We start from the raw sequence: 17105 nt of genomic DNA on the forward strand, positions 1-17105 counted from the left end.
TGTTTTTGAGTCGTGTGATTTACAGCTTGTCCTGCATTTACAGTATATAAAATTAATTAACCCTAAGTTGCTGGGTTAGGAAGTCTGAATATGAATCATATTCAAGGTTACTTTATTCATACACAGTTAGATTTGGTTCACTGTATTATTAAAGCAGATATATAATAAATCCCAATAAATGTATTCAAGATTTAAGGGCCTTGCTCGAGTAGGCATTTCACCTCCACCCACCAGACATGTCACCAGTCCAATGTTTGCTTTACAAAATAAAACTTTGTGTCGATAAATCAGGGTTCTCGCCAGGAATGTTTCACAGCGTTGGGGGATCATGTGACATGTTTAAAGCTAATGTTGTTTATCTTTGTTACTGCCTTACTTTAAAGCCAAAAGTTATTTGTTGAATTGTTAAAGGGTCAGGATGAATGTAGTTAAAGAGCTACTCTTGGTTTAGGCAAACCAAATTGATTGTTTTTGTTTAGATTATGAAGTACACTGTTTATATTGGATAGTGATGATGGGTTACAAAGCGGAGGATGCACACAGGCAACATGGAGGGCAGCAAAGCAGCTGCAGGGGTCCAAATCGCCTGTACTAAACAGATTGTGTGGCTGAGTTATGTAGATTAAAAAGAGAGTTTAAACAACTCGTGCACACCTGGAAGTCCCTTTTTTGTCCAAGTGTGCAACAATTATTAAGACAGTACCGATTGAAAAAGGAAAAAAACAACAGAAAAGCTAGTTGAAAGACAGCGTAGGGGGCAACATTACACGGTAGGGGGGCCCTACGCTCAACAGCGCTGGCGAGAACCCTGTAGGTTTAAGCTAAGTTTGTAAAAAGCTAAATCTCCTTCTATGCAGGTCTCATTTTCATGATTTAGATCTTTATTCAGACGTTTAGCGTTTCATTTCAAATGGGTTTGAGATCAAGTTTCTTTGTTTCTCAGGTGTGATCTGAAATCTGCTTCTTCTTTTTTTTTAGGTTTAACACAAAAAAGTATCCAGGGATTCTAGGTCATCATTTGAGCTGTGCTGGTAAACTAATAATCCTGTGTGTAGCATTTAGTTCAGCATGCTGCAACATTATGTACACATTTCAGAGTGAGTCTTTATTTTGTTCTGTCTTTAATTTCTGTTTCATTAAAGTTTTTACTTCTACGGGTTGTTTCATTATTTACTTCTCGATCTTTATTTCATCGTTTAATATTTAAAAAAGAGTATACTGTGGTCGGTGGGTGAGCCTGGGCCTCCTCCTTGTACTGTGTGTGGTGTTGCTGAGTTTTAAACCTCCTTCCTGCACCTCGGTGTCTCTCCAGCAGCTCCATCACTGTTTACTGCCATGAATTGGATTTAGTGTCACAGAGAAAGAGCCGAGGCTTCTTACAGCATGTTCTCACACCCCCCTGTCCCTCCCTCACCATGCTGTGTGTGTGTTTGTGTCAGGTAGGTTAATGCAGCCCTGTCATAGAATGCCTTATCTCTGTTGGACAGGATTCAGCGCTCCACCTCAGTGTCAACTTAAGTCATGAGCATCCACGCAGATCCACACACTTAAATAACAAGCCTTACGTCTTGGCACCTCATTAACGTCCATGTTCTTACAGTTAGAGTAGAGGCGAAAACCAACAAACTTTGTTTGGGTACTTGTCAGACAATTTTCTGCGTGTGTGGGAGTTTGTACCACACTCAAATTAGCTTTGGAAAATTAATGCCTGAAATATTAAAAAGAACCATGACTGAGATGTGTGAAGGTCTGGAATATACAGTGAGACAGAGGATGAGTGGTGTTGCCTCAGCAAAAAGATTTCTTAAGGCCAAACGTCAGTATTTGTCCTTGAAGATATTTGATATATGACCAGAGAAGGAGAATAGTATGGATAGCTTGAGCTGTGTTGAACAGAAGGAAGAACTTTACTGCTGTTAAAGGTGTGTCTTTACAGTTTAGAGTCAAGGGATCAGATCAAGGTTTGGGTGAGACCTTCAAAATAATAGCACTGGCCTTCTTTAAACATTTAAAGACATACCTCTGCCACAAGGCCTAATGAACTGTAGAATAAATCATTTTCTCTGTTTTTCTCTCTGATCTTAAGTACGCATATATATATATATATATATATTTCACATAGTTTCACAGATGTTAGTTCTACCTCAGGTGTGTAGTATAATGGTCCTACATTTTTGAGACTTTAGGTTGGTTTTTCTTCTGTTGCGTAATTCTTCTTCACAAGCGACACTGAGCCCAGCAGGTCATGTATGGTACTGCAACAAAAATGAAGCAGAAAGTGGCCGCCGGCCTGATTTTATCATAAATTTACATTAAATGACACATCGACGTAAATGTTTGTCGTCAACATTATCAATTATGTTACTATTGTATATGTTACATACATTGTGATTGGCGTGAATCCTGAGACAGTCTATATAATTAATTCTATTTTTTTCTTTTCACGCCGTGATTTCTTGTGTTCACTTGTGTTTTCCCGGACGGAAAGTTGCGGATGTTTATTTTGGGGAATAATCGGAAAGATCCCAAATCTTACTTTGATTTATTGTGTTTCTCTTTAAAGCAGCAATTTCAACCTTTTACATCTTTTTTCAAGCATATGATCTTGGTTTTATTAATAACTGAGGCCTAAACTCTGATTTTATCTCATATAAAAAAAATATATCGTGGGCGGCAGCGTTTTGATGAGGTAAAAAACTGCGATTAGCTTTTCTGACACCAATGGTTTGTGGACACTTTCCATTAGTGCTGTGATTTCCAATGAATCTGACGATTCATTATTTGCATGCCATGATACGATGCATCCTGATACATCTCGATACTAAACAATACGATATACATTGCGATATATTACGATATCAATAATTACAAATTTCAACTTCACAAGTACAAAATGGTATGAAATACAATTTGTTCAATTTTTTTAAACTTGAGAGAACAAGTGAATGGTAACTAACTGTAATTCAAGTATCAATATCAAAAACAAGTGGTATGCAGTGTTTGGAATAACGGCGTTTAAAATAATGGCGTTAGGTAACGGCGTTTTTTTTTTTTTTTTCCAGTAACGGGGTAATCTAACTAATTACTTTTTACGCCATTACAACGCCATTACAACTCTGTTACAACGCCATTACAACACCATTACAACGTCGTTACAATGCCGTTAGCGTTACTAAACGTTAAATGCGGTGCGTTACATGCATTGATTGAATAAACTGTTATCAGAAAGCACCCCAGGCTTCATACACAGCTGTAGTGAGGAGGTGGGTTAAAAACAAAATAAGCGATTATGATTGGCTAAGGCGGCGTCGTGTTAAATGGTAGCCAATCAGAGCCAGTGTTTTTACACATGTGCCACACACACGCCACACACACACAACCACTACAGATTTGATGAAGCAGCAGAGATGGTGAGTGTGGAGCAGTCTGATGAAAAGTTGTCATTTTTAAGGTGGCGATACAAACACTACTTTAAATTAATTATGGTCAAAGGCAAGAACGTGTATGTGAAGTGTTCATTATATCCAGGAGTGAAGACTTTGTCGACATCAAATTTAATGAAGCGCCTCACAACGACACACGCATCTAAAAAATCTGAATTCTTTGACATATAGCAACTTTTTTTTTTTTTTTTAACAGTAACGCAAATAGTTACTTTCCTTGGTAATGCGTTACTTTTATCATAGAGTAATTGTAAAAACCTTATCTGATAATTTAGAGTCATCAAGAACAGAAGTTTCCAACAACTTTGTTTGAAAAAGTAGATTAAAGTGACTTGTATTTCTTCTGTGACTAAACAAGATATTACCAAAAAATGGAAGATGGCACAACATCAACAGTTGCTGAGTCAGCATAAACCATGAGGTGACTTGGTGAGATGTTGAGTGAGAAACACACGTTTAAAAAAAAAAAACAACAATTTTCACTGTCCCTCACAGCCTCATTTTTTTCTGTGATAACGCTAATCTCTTACACAAGGATTACTGTAACCTCTTTCTCTGGGTTTGTTTGAGCTGTCCACCCAACAATATCCAGCCTTAATGATAACAATAATGTGAACCACGGTGAGTCGAGCAGAACAATGAAATGTCAAGCAGCCACTGAGTGTTTGGCAGCTTATCACAGCTCAAAGACAATTGGTATTATCTTTGAAATGGCTTATTACAACGCTATCAAGCTAAAGAGCAGGAGAAACTGTGCACACAAACACTTTTACACACAAAGGCAAACACACACACACAGATTTATCAAAGAGGTCAAAGCTATTATTAACCCCAGGGGTCTGAGTATTAAACTCTTCCTCCAGTGGGACAAAAGCTCCTCCTGAAAGGAATAACAATCACTCTGCTCCTGGAGATGAAGCCCAAAAAAAAAAAAAAAAAAAAAAGCATATGAAAAAGATAAATAAGCCATGATTGCCTCCTCCTTCTCCTTCTTCCTTCTTCCGCTCACTCACTGCCTGGGGCTCAGGTTGGTTTCAGGTGGAGCCTGATTTGGGCTTAGCGCCGCTCCTATTGTCAGCCGTCTTTTATGTGTCATATTAGTTACAGGGAGACAAAAGTGCGATCCAACAGCGGAAACCAGGTACAGCAGCAGGGAGAGGCCGGTGGAGAAAGTTAAAACATTTGTTTTTAATGGCAACTTTTTCTATCCTTTCGGTACTATGGGGCGCCGATTGTAAAGTTGCGCATGCTAAAATAAATAGCAACTTTTTTGCAACAACAAACCATGTTTACGAAACATTTGTGAATTTTTTTTGTTAGTTTTGGCCAGATTTCCAGAAATATTTGTGAAATTTGTGAAATTGTTTTTCTCGTAAAATTATAATGTGAAATCTAAATGCTAAATGTTAAATCTAAATCTAAATGTTATATCTAAACGATAAATTTGCACATTAGCTTAATATTTAGTTTCACCCATGACATTTAGATTTAAAAATAATATTTAGATTTAACATTTACATTTAGATTTAACGTGATGATTTAACTAATCAGAAACAAATTATCCCAAATTTAAAATATTGTTGTAAATCTGGTCCAAAGTAATATAAAAAAAATTCACATACATTTTTTTAAACGTGGTTTCTTCTTAAATGTTTCTAAAAGTTGCTGTTTATTTTATCATGTGCAACTTTTCAATCAGCGCCCCATACGGGGCAAGGGAGGGAGAGGAACCCACTCTGGCACAGATGCACAAACACATACAAGTCCCCGCCCAATCTCTTGTGGGTGAAATGGGAACTACCGGTACGTTGACCAGTGGAGACACAAAGATCAACACCTATTCTGTTCCACTTATTTGACACAAGAGGAGGACAACAGGAGACTGATATTCTGTTCAAGAGTAAACCTTCTATGAAAGGACCAGTTTTTAGCTTTTTGTTGACTTAGTTTGAAAGCTCTGGTGAGGATTCATGGATATGTATTACTGGTTTAAGCCAGTGCCTCCAATAAATCAGCATCAAATGATCAAATCATTTTTCAGTTCATTGATATAACTATTTTTATATCAATGTTAGTTTGTTATGTGACAGAACAAAGGTTTAGTAGCTCCCTGGGTTTAATTTCCAGGCCTGGGCAAAGGGACCAGTTGGTTCTTTGGTTCTCTCAGTGCAAGTGTGGGTTTCCTTTAAATAAGCACAGGAGGACCTGGTAAGGGTTGACCCATGTAGCCCAGATTGACTGGTCAATGGATAACTACACTACAGTGATCTATATATCATTGTATTGTCCAATGACAAGAGCTACCTTGATCTTTGACCAAATACATGTATTTTGGGGTACGTAAAGTAGGGTCTCTGATATTCTGAAATCACGAAAACTGATAAAAATCATTTAACATCCCGAAACGGAAATCACTACAGTATATTTGTGGCAATATCACAGATAATTACTATATCTGTCCCTATTTTGTGTCACAAGTGTTTGGAAGAGATGAAAATATCTTGCCAATGACAAGTTGATATGTCAAAAATCTTGTGCTACTCGATCTAAAAAAAGTGTTGGTGAGGATTCAGTCTTATGTGTTTTGTTTTGCACTTCTGAAGCCTAGAAAGATTAGATTATTTACTAGATTTACCGCCATTAATAAGTATTTTTGGTGGGATTTGGGGACGTGAGTATGTCAGAGATTTCATCAAATCAAGGACAGTCAATTAAACAGAAATAAGTGTTCATGCAAAAATGGAAAATCTGAGTTTGTCACTTGGTTGTAGGAGTAAATACTGATAAGTGTTTCTGAATTTATGTCTGAATGTTTGTTCTCACTGAATGGGATTTATTGAATTTGGGTCGTGCTTTTTGTGGTTCCATCTAAAAGAAGCTCCATAGACTAATTGGGCCATTTCTTTTGGCTGTGGTTTGCTAACTTTCATCAGATCTTTGGTTTTGCAGAAGTCTTTCTGAGGTTTTTTTGAACTTGACAAACACCACACACTGTTTTTTTCTAAGGTTCCCTTCTGTTTGTTCTCACACATCTGAGATTTGCTCTTTTAACACACAACTAAGCTTTCTGTACTTTGGTGCAGATATTAGATATAACCAAACTGCAGTGAGTGCAAGATTCATGTTTGACTTGGTTCCGTAACCTTCCAATTTCAGCCTAAAACTCGTGAAACAAAGGAAGTGTATCGATACCTGGGCATAACCGTTTGATGTGAGCTCACTTCCTCTCCCCCGCAGCGCTCTCTGGTTTCATGGCAGGTCAGCATGGCATGAGAATGACCCAGCGCGTAGGGTCAGGGGTCATGGGAGCATCACCGTGCTCAGGTACGTGGCTCCTGTTTCACATGAGGAGACAGGAGAGGGTCTTGTCAGTCTCTGTCAACGGATAACACACTCAACGACAACCTTCAACGCTCCGACAAATCTCTCAGCACCGCCGCCTGCGTCGACCAGGAAACACATCTATACGTATTGATCAATATTAGGTTACTGGGCTTCAGATGATGATGGGAGACTAACATCATGCTCATCTTAACCCTAGAACACTATCGGAGGGTGGTTTTCTCCAGAGCAAAAGTGTTGTATTTGTCAGAGTGTCTTGGGTTCTCCGATGTTTTAGAGTGCACATGTTCAGGTGATTTTCACCCAGCAATAGTGATAGTGTCCCATTATTACTACACTGTATGTACTGACTGCATCTAAAGAATAAACTAAGTAAGAGTGGTCCTGAAATGTCCATGCTATCTTTATGTAGTTAAGTGGTGATTTCCAAGGAAATTGATATGCTGATACACAGAGATGAAAGTACGGATTACAAGTACTCACGTCAGTGTAATTGAGTTGCTTTTATGGGTATTTCTAAATGAGTAATTTTATTTGTACTTAAGTTTGTTTTAAAAGAATTAAAGAAATTCATGACATTTCTATAGTAAACCATTAATGAGTATTATTCTTGTTATTTTAAAATGATCAACAGACATTGTGAAACTACAAAAAATGAAATGACCAGACAACATATTTATATATATACAGTATATATATATATATCACATTGAATGCCAGTTATTTCAGCCTGAGAATTTTTTTATTTATTTTTTTAATTAAATTTATTGGTGTTGGTTTTATTTTTTACTTTAAAAGAATTGTACATTTTTATACAGATGCTTTTCTGGAAAATTAATTAAGTTCCAATTGTGCAAGAATCGGTCTCTTCCTTTTTAAGTTTATACATGAGATGTTTACTGTATGCAAGGGAACCGTGGCAAGATTTATTACCACAAATAAACGCGGGGGGTGAAAGTAACTACCGGTAGTAACTTTTACTTTAAGTACTATTTCATTGAGTTACATTTTACTTGTACTTGAGTACAATTTCAATCAACAGTACTTCTACTTGAGTAGGATACATCTTTACAACCCTGGATGTATGTATATATTTGATGTATTCTTACTGTTATTTTGGTAATTAATACATTACTAAATCTAAATGTTAAATGTAAATCTAAATGTTAAATCTAAATGTTAAATGCTGAATCTAAATGGTGAATTCGCATATTAGCTAAATATCTAGTTTCCTCCTTGACATTTAGATTTAACATTTAGATTTAGACTTCATATTTAACATTTAGATTTAACATTGACATTCTATTTTTATGGGAAAAAATATCACAAATTTTACAAATATTGCTGTAAATTTGGTCAAAAGTAACTACACATTATTTATTTTATTTCTGTCTCTCATGATGGCTCCTGATGGCTTCTTGACCTCTCCTTACACATTTTTGTATATGTTTCTAATTATTTTTTTGTAATCTCTTATTGCTTGTTAAACAAACTAAACTAAAATTTCAGGTTTGTTTGTTTGTGTTGCAGCAGTTTTTAGTGAAAGTTGTAGCTCCCTGTGTAGCCTCTGGGGGCGCTAAACATATTTATTGTGAAGGGATCTCCAACCAATGTTCTCTTCTGTAAGGAGTTATTGATCAGCCCTGGTGTACTGGCAAAGTAAGGACCTCACACACACACGCACACGCACACACACACACACACCTTTCCACCAAGACTTTACACTGTAACATTTGTTTTTTTCCTGTAGATTAAAGTGTAAATTTACGCCAATGGTTGTGATTATTCAAACTCGTGGATTACCGGGTGCCGATTGTAAAGTCGCACATGCTAAAATAAACGGCAACTTTTTTTGCAACATTTAGCAACAAGCCACCTTCACAAAACGTGATTTATTATTTCTTTGACCAGATTTGTGATGATTTTTTTCTCGTAAAAATATAATTTTAATGTTAAATCTAAATCTAAATGTTAAATGCTGAATCTAAATGGTGAATTTGCACATTAACTAAATATCTAGTTTCCTCCTTGACATTTAGATTTAACATTTAGATTTAGATTTCATATTTAACATTTGCATTTAGACTTCATATTTACCATTTAGATTTGACATTGACATTCTATTTTTACGAGAAAAAACTATCACATATTTCACAAATATTGCTGGAAATTTGGTCAAAAGTAACTTCACATATTTTAAAGTGGGTGGTTGCTAAATGTTGCAAAAATTTGCTGTTTATTTTAGCATGCGCAACTTTACAATCAGCTAGTGGTTTTGTTGAACCTGAGAAAAGCAAACACACTCACACACAAACACACACACAGACACACACATTGATCAGGCTTTGGGATCCAACAGCTTAGCATGAAAGCAAAGGTGAAAGCCAAGCTGTAAATTGCAGAGCAGGGAAAAGAAGGAGAGGGAGAGGCAGAGACAGAGAGTTATCAGAGCACCACTGTGTGTAACCTCATCCCTCTGCTAGGGTTTCATGATCAGGTCACATGACCGCGCTCCTGCATTCCCATTGGCCGATTGGGCTCCTGCAGCCAGGTAATGATGTAAGGTGAGCGTGTGGGAACAAGAAAGGGCGATAAACGTGTGTGTGTGTGTGTGCGTGTTTGTGTGCTTGTGCGTGTGTGGGACCGGAGTTGCTTGATAACAGCTTTTCCTATTTTCCTATAACGCTCTTATACAACTCACTCACCTGTCGAAAGTACCAGAAATAAATTACTAAGTAAAAGTACAAATACAATACCTGAAAATTACTTTAAATATACTCAAGTATCAAAAGTAAAAGTACGAGCAAAAGTATGCATAAAAAGGAGCAAAAGAGCTATAAATGTTTCTCCCCTTGTTCTCTTTATTTCACTTTTAGGTAAATGCAAAAATATAAAGCCAACAAAAAACACCTGAGCGAACATAAACAGTTAGTGAATCAAGTGCCTGCATGAGATATTGATTAATAATGACTGTAAAGAACAACTTCTTAGCTTTCAAAAACTGGTAGAATTTCTCCGATAGAGCAAATATTAGCTGAGTTACGGTCTTGTAATTAAAGTGTTCCCAGATGCGTTCATTGACCCTGGGAAACTCAGACGTTATGATTAGTTTGTAAAATCTGGCCAGACGTTTTTTACAACACTTCTCTTAAGACACGTCCAGTCACAGCAGCCCCGCCGCCACAGTTCCACATGGAGCCTAGTCCTTCCTCTCATCTTTTATAGGAGGGGCGGGGCCAACAGTGACACTGATCTAATCTCAGCCAATAGCAAAATTAAATTGCAACAGCCGGCGTTCAACCCATAGAGGGCAGTCACTGACATTTTACAACTAAAAACGCTAAATTTAAATACTTGTACTAAAATGTGAAGAGTGGGACTAGGATCAATAAACTACATTACTTCAAACCTAATCATTTATGGTTTCAGGGTGTACTTACACTTTAAAGCTGATATCTGGAATTACTGAGAAATGTCTCGATGTCCCGCCCTAAACAGCTTCACTTCCTCCCACTGCCTCTGCCAATCTACCAGAAGCCACGCCTCTATTTTTCTGCATTCGCAGAACATAACAAGGTCACATTGATATATGTCTATGGGTCAGGTTAGAGCCATAATCATATTTTATCTGTTTGCTGTTGTTTCCGTGCACAGTTCCACATTGACTTTGACTGACAGTCTCAAAAACAGGAAGTTGAAGCCTATTGGCTGTTCACACTCGGCAATTGTTTCCATTTGTATAGGGGTCTATAGGACGAAGGAGGGGCTTATATACAGTAATGTATATGAATGACCACCAGCAGTAGACCATAGTGAAAGCCTAGTTAGGTATTTTTTAAAGAAACATACATAAACATAGATTTCTCAGAAATCAGCTTTAAGAAAAAAAAACATCTGAAGTCTCTAAGTTCTTAAAAACCTTTTTTCTTAAAATACAGATTTTTAATGTTATATAATTGATTACTATATAAATTATTCAGCGGTCTTGTGCAAATATAAAACACCACAGAATAAGAATGTGTGTGTGTGTGTGTGCGTACGTGTGCGTGTGCGTGTCTGCACAGAGAAAGCGAGGGAGGAGAGCGGGATTTACAGACCGAGATTATATTTTCTGGAGCTACAATGAACACCACACCATGTTCAACCACACACACACACACACACACACACACACACACACACACACACACACACACTCACAAACAGGCACATACACACCCTCATGTTGGAAGAAACTGGCTGGTTCTCAAACACCTGGTCATTACCATTGCTAATTCGGTCCCATTAATCAGGCCTATAAGAGTGGAAGCAAATTGTGTGTGTGTGTGTGTGTGTGTGTGTGTGTGTGTGTGTGTGTGTGTGTGTGTGTGTGTGTGTGTGTGTGTGTGTGTGTGTGTGTGTGTGTGTGTGTGTGTGTGTGTGTGAATAACATCGAGCTTTTGCCAAAAAACATTTCTCTACAGATAGATTCTGTTTCATTTTTCTTTTTTTTATAGATCTAAAATTTCTCATTTATAGATCAGAGGTGGGTGACTTTTATCACAGCAGGGGAATCAAATAATGTGATCATTTGATTCAAGGGTCGAGTGATAAAATAATAATGGCCAATCTGAACATAAATACAACATTAAACAAATGATTTTAACTATTTTTTTAGTTTTTGTCGTCATTTTCATGTTTTTTGGGGTTTTTTTGTATATTCTGGAGTCTTTTGTGTATTTTCTGTCATTTAGTTTTTTTGTTTGGCTAATTTTTTAGGTCATTTTGTGTAGTTTTCTGCCATTTTGCATACTTTTGTTGACATTAATATTTATTTCTGTTGACATTTTATTATTTTAGTTGTCATGTTGCATATTTTTCTATGAGTTTGTTGACATTTTGTAGGTTTTCATGACATTTTGTGTATTTTTGTGTAGTTTGTTATCCTTTTATGTGTTTTTCTTTCATTTTGTCTTTTGTTTCTTGTTGTTTTGTGACATTTTCTCTCATTTTGTTTGCTATTTGGGTAATTTTTCATGTTTTTCTGTCATTCTTCGTATTCTTTAGGTAACGTGAGCTACATTTACACCGTTGTAAGACAAGTTAATTTTACCCTACCGATGATGTGTTGTTGCAATCGTAATTTGTGTGATTTTTTTTTTGCCAATCTGCATACTTTTGATGACATTTTATTAATTTAGGTGTCGTTTTGCATATTTTTCTTTGAGTTTGTTGACATTTTGTAGGTTTTTGTGGACATTTTATGTATTTTTCAATCACTTTGTTGGTTTACGTATGTTTTTTTGAGTAAATTTGACTTTTAATCTCAAACCATTACCATGAAAAATAATCAACCTGGTGCAAACACCAAGGCAAAGAGTGACAGTCAATGTGATGGAGATAATAAACAAAATACTGAGGTACATTGAGTTTATACAACACACTGTACACACACACACACACACACACACACACACACACACACACACACATCATATCACGTCTGACAGGTTAACAACAGGAAATTCCTGTCGGGTGTAAAACGGTGTGCGTTAAATTCTCTGGTAATTAACACACGTATAAAAGCGCACACATATCACCACCCAGCATGAGCGCACTCACCAAAACAGCATGTGTGTGTGTTGTCAACTCACTAACAACTTCAGTTAGCACTTCACACGTCTGTGCTCTGTAAACGCCACTGCTCATGAAACACTGTGTGTGTGTGTGTGTGTGTGGGTGTGTGTGTGTGTGTGTGTGTGTGTGTGTGTGTGTGTGTGTGTGTGTGTGTGTGTGTGTGTGTGTGTGTGTGTGTGTGTGTGTGTGTGTGTGTGTGTGTGTGTGTGTGTGTGGTGTTCATACAGAACAGTCTGGGTTTTGATGTATTCATGCTTCATCATTGAAAGCAGTTTTTATGGGTTTATAAAGCTTGCTTTTTTGTTTTTTAATCCTTTTTTTCTCATATTAATTTTAGTTAGGATTCAGATTCAGTTTATTTTTTTGCCAGATACTCATATTTAGTAATTCAAAGTGTGCATGAGATTGAATACTTTTTTAATCAAAGATGGGAAGCAGCAACGTACCCTAAAACGATACGATACCTAACACAGGTTCTCAACCTTGGAATCAAGAACCTATTTGGGGTTGCAAGACACTGGGAAGGGGTTGCCAGATGCCTTCAAGAAACTAAGAACATTTTCTGAATAATTTGAGCCTATTTTAGCTTATTTTTACCCTTTTTTGCAACAACACCAAACTTGCCATATTTTTGCTCCTTTTAATGCATTTTTGCTACATTACTCCCATTTCTGCCACTTCTCCATCACATTGTAATGCCTTTGCTGCACAATATTTACACTTTCAAGACGTTTTCGGCACTTATAAACTTTTTTCACCCCTTTTCCCACCCAATGTCATATGTTGACCCATTATTGTCACTTTTAACCTATTTTTTTTACCATAACTCGTGATTATTTTTGCCAGTTTAACCACATTCACGATTCAGGCCCATTAGTTGCCAGTTTAAAGTAATTCTAATATTGGCACTTTGAACCCTTATTTAGTAAGCATTGGAAACTTTGAATCTGACAGACTACCAATGTCCTGTGGAGTTCCTCAGGGCTCTGTTCTTGGCAGTGTTTGGAATAACGGCGTTTAAAATAACAGCGTTAGGTAATGGCGTTTGTTTTTCAGTAACGGGGTAATCTAACTAATTACTTTTTACGCCGTTGCAAAGCCGTTATCGTTACTGAACGTTAAATGCGATGCATTACATGCATTGATTAAATGAACTTTTATTCGAAAGCACCCCTGGCTTCTTACTCAATGTAGTGAGGAGGTGGGTTAAAAACAAGGTGAGCGATTATGATTGGCTAAGGTGACGTGCCAGCACACACGACACACACACACACACACACACACACACACACACACACACAGAGCAGATTTGATGAAGCAGCAGAGATGGTGATCGTGGAGCAGTCTGATGAAAAGTTGTCATTTTTAAGGTGACGATACAAACACTACTTTAAATTAATTGTGGTCAAAGGCAGAAACGTGTATGTGAAGTGTTCATTATATCCAGGAGTGAAGACTTTGTCCACATCTGTTGTAATCAACTCAAATTTAATGAAGCACCTCACGACACACTCATCTAAAAAATCTGAATTCTTTGACATATAGCAACTTTTTTTTTTTTTTAACAGTAACACAAATAGTTACTTTCCTTGGTAATGTGTTACTTTTATTATAGAGTAATTCAGTTACTAACTCAGTTACTTTTTGGAACAAGTAGTGAGTAACTATAACTAATTACTTTTTTAAAGTAACTTTCCCAACACTGGTTCTTGGACCCCTTCTGTTTAGCCTTTATATGCTTCCTTTAGGACAAATTTTACAGAACTGTAAGGTTGATTATCAGAGCTATGCAGATGACGCAACTATATCTATCACTGAACCCAGATGACTATGGTCCCATTGAGGTGTTGTGTGACTGCTTAGATAAAGTAAACTGCTGGATGAGTGAAAACTTCCTTCAACTAACTCATGACAAGATGGAGGTTATTGTCTTTGGTAACAAGGAAAAGAGGACTGCTGTCAGCGAGTATACTGAGTCTGGATCTTTAAAAGCTAAAAACCAAGTCAGAAATCTTTACACTGGCTCCCAGTCAGCCTCAGAATAGACTTTAAAGTTCTGCTGCTGGTGTATAAATCTGAGAATGGGTTTGGTCCAGAATACATCAGTGAGATGTTAGTGAGGTATGAACCCAGCAACAGGTCAGATAGTGGAGCCCAGAGCTCACAGTAAACATGGTGATGCTGTGTTTAGTTGTTATGCTGCAAAGAAGTGGAACAAACTGCAGCAGAGCTGAAGTCAGCATCTAATGTGAACATTTTTAAATCAAAGTTAAAGACACTTTTTTTTCTCTACTGCATATGATTGAGAGGGAGATTTTTGCTCATGTTGTTGTTGTAATGTGTTGATTTTAAATGATTTTACTGATTATTTTAAATAATGTTCTCATAGATTTTAAGCTGTTGGATGTTTTCTGTTGCATTTTTTGATCATGTAAAGCACATTGCGTTGCCTTGTGTATGTACTGTGCTATAGAAATACATTTGTCTTGCCTTTTGAACCACTTTTTCTGTCCGTTTTTGGCCACTCTAATTTGCAACTTTTAACCAATTTCTGTGGCTTTTAAAATCCCATTTCACCACCTTTTCCACCATTTTTGGTCCCTTTTAACCCATTTCATTTCTGATTAAAACAAGGATTCACATCTTTAACATGACTATATACTATGGCACAGATATTAATACTAAACTTCCTGGAAAACAGGATCGATAAATAAATGTGATTATATCACAGATTCATGGAACAATGGACCATCATTTTGCTGACTTTATGGCGTGAGTACTATAATGGAGTTGAGTCCACAAACATTGATTTAAAGTGCTTTCTATTGCATAAACAGTTCTCATTCCCATTAGTAACGGTTACATACAGTATAGTTTTTCAGTTTGACTGTCTGTGTTATGGATTCAGTTTCCCATAAAGTGAGTTTACATTTATTGTTTATTTAAATTTGAATAAGTACAGTAAATACAAATCAGGAAACTTAAAATTTGCATAAAACAAAAAAGGACACCATCCATTTATGTTACACAAGTTCCATCCGACCAAATGTAAGCCAGAGTTTGAGCAGTGCAGCCGCTGATAAAAGCCCTTCAGCAGATTCGAGGCATGTGGGAGCCAGATTACCAAATGTTCTGCACCACATTAGTCCCACATTACATTAAAAAGTGTCGCACTTTGGGCTTCAATTCAAAACATAGGCGGAAATGAATGCATTAATTACAGTAATGATGGTAATCTGAAGGAATGTGACACTACATTAAAGCATGACAGATTTAGACTATTTCTGAACGAAGCTCATTTAAAAATGGTTTAATGACTCTTACAGAGGTTTGAAGCTGGGAAGAAATCACGGGTTTGGGTTTTTGACACAACATGTACACGCAGTTATAAAGGTTATAAGGTTACAACCATGTGGACTATGTGGAGGAAACAATGATTCAGCAGAAACATTCAGTGTAGAGATGGGAACTTTTATTATAGTGTGGGACACAAAAATGTGATTCTCTAAAGCGAGAGTCAAGTTATCAACATTCAAGACAGCATTTTAGATAATAACCAATCTGGGCATTAATACTGTAAAGAACAAAGGGTTTATATGTACTTTTGTTGTCTATTTTTGTATTTTTCTCTCATTATGTATATTTTTCTCTAATTCTGCTTGTGCTTCTTGTGGTTTTGTGTATTTCTATTGAATTTGTGAATTTTTTTTGGTGTCATTTTATGTGTTTTTGCATTTTCTAATAGTTTTTTTTCTGTCATTTTGTTAGTTTTGGGGGTTGTTTTGCATATTTTTATTGTGATTTTGTGTGCTCTTCATGTTATTTGATGTTTTTTTAATTTTGATGTGTGTATTTTGGCCATGATTTTGTATATTTTTCTCTCATTTTGAGTGTGTTTGTAGTGGTTTTGTGTTTTTTGGAGTAATTTAGTGGATTACAGTTGTCATTTTGTATATTTTTCAGTCATTTTGTGTGCTTTGTTGTAATTTTGTGTTTTTTGATTCAATTATTTAATTTTCTTCTTGTCATTTTGTGTTTTTTGACAAATTTTTTATATGCGTATTTTTTCTGTCATTCTGTGTTTTGGGGATAGTTTTGCATATTTGTATTGTTATTTTGTAAATTCTTCTGTCATTTTGTATATTTTTCTGTCATTTTGTGTGCTCTTGTTGCCATTTTGTGTTTTTTCATTTTATGATTTAATTTTCTTCTTGTCATATTCTGTGTTTTTTGAGTAATTTTGCATATTCTTTTTGTTTTTTCTGTCATTTTGTGAGTTTTGGGGGTCGTTTTGTATCTTTTTCTGTAGTTTTGTGTTTTTTTAAGCATGATTGTTTAATTTTTTTCTTGTCATTTTGTATTTTTTGGAGTAATTTTGCACATTCTTATTCTCATTTTGTGTGATCTCGATATTTTGTGGTTTTTGGTTTGGATTTGTGATTTTTTTTTTTTTGTTACAGTAAAGGAATCTGAGTCTTTTCCACACAAAATCTTGTTCTGTATTTAGTTTTCTTGATTGTCAAAGATGAAAATCCACTTTCACAAAAGTACGTTTTAGCAAAGGGTGTCATGCACGTTTGGCTAGCGCAAAACAATGTAGCTCCCGCCATATTTGCACTTTTTTTTTGATGGGATAGTTTCTCAACCTTGGGGTCAGGACCCCATTTTCAGGTGCCTTCAAGAAACTTTTTTTATTCATCATCT

The sequence above is a fragment of the Gouania willdenowi genome, chromosome 4, assembly GCF_900634775.1.
Source record: "Gouania willdenowi chromosome 4, fGouWil2.1, whole genome shotgun sequence".
NCBI lineage: Eukaryota > Metazoa > Chordata > Actinopteri > Blenniiformes > Gobiesocidae > Gouania > Gouania willdenowi.